Raw genomic sequence first — 440 nt, forward strand, 5'->3', positions numbered from 1 at the left:
AAATACAATTGAATGTAGAATTATAGAAGAAAGTAACGCAGCTTTTTGTGCTCGATACAATATGATATTCGTTTGTTTGAAGGAAGTCTTAAGCAGGGACAAAATGTGTTTTGTTGTTAAACTTATTTTCCTGTTGCATTTTTCATCAAGTATCGAATGCAGCAGAGCTACACACGATATTTCCCTATTAATTTTTGTTTTTATTTACTTTCTTTTTTTTAAATTTTTTTTGAAAAAGATTGCGACAAAACAATTCACGGACAATCGATGCGCATCGACACACGTATTCACGTGCATATTCCTTTTCTAATATATCGCTCAGATGATTCTCAATAATTCTCAATAACAGTTCCGTAGTTTTTCTTTTTCTTATTCGTTCTTATTCGCTTAGAAGTGTGTATATATATATACATGTGTATATGTATATATATATATATATA

At 29.3% G+C, this 440-nt stretch overlaps 1 protein-coding gene across 2 annotated transcripts in view; it reads right to left on the reverse strand.

The window, feature by feature from the left end:
• LOC102677707 (RNA-binding protein Nova-1) overlaps window positions 1–440 on the reverse strand; it is a 14,853-nt gene that overhangs the window by 1,198 nt on the left and 13,215 nt on the right. The gene's annotated exons all lie outside the window — the stretch shown is intronic.

This window comes from Apis dorsata, unplaced genomic scaffold (genome assembly GCF_000469605.1).
Source record: "Apis dorsata unplaced genomic scaffold, Apis dorsata 1.3 scaffold_265, whole genome shotgun sequence".
NCBI lineage: Eukaryota > Metazoa > Arthropoda > Insecta > Hymenoptera > Apidae > Apis > Apis dorsata.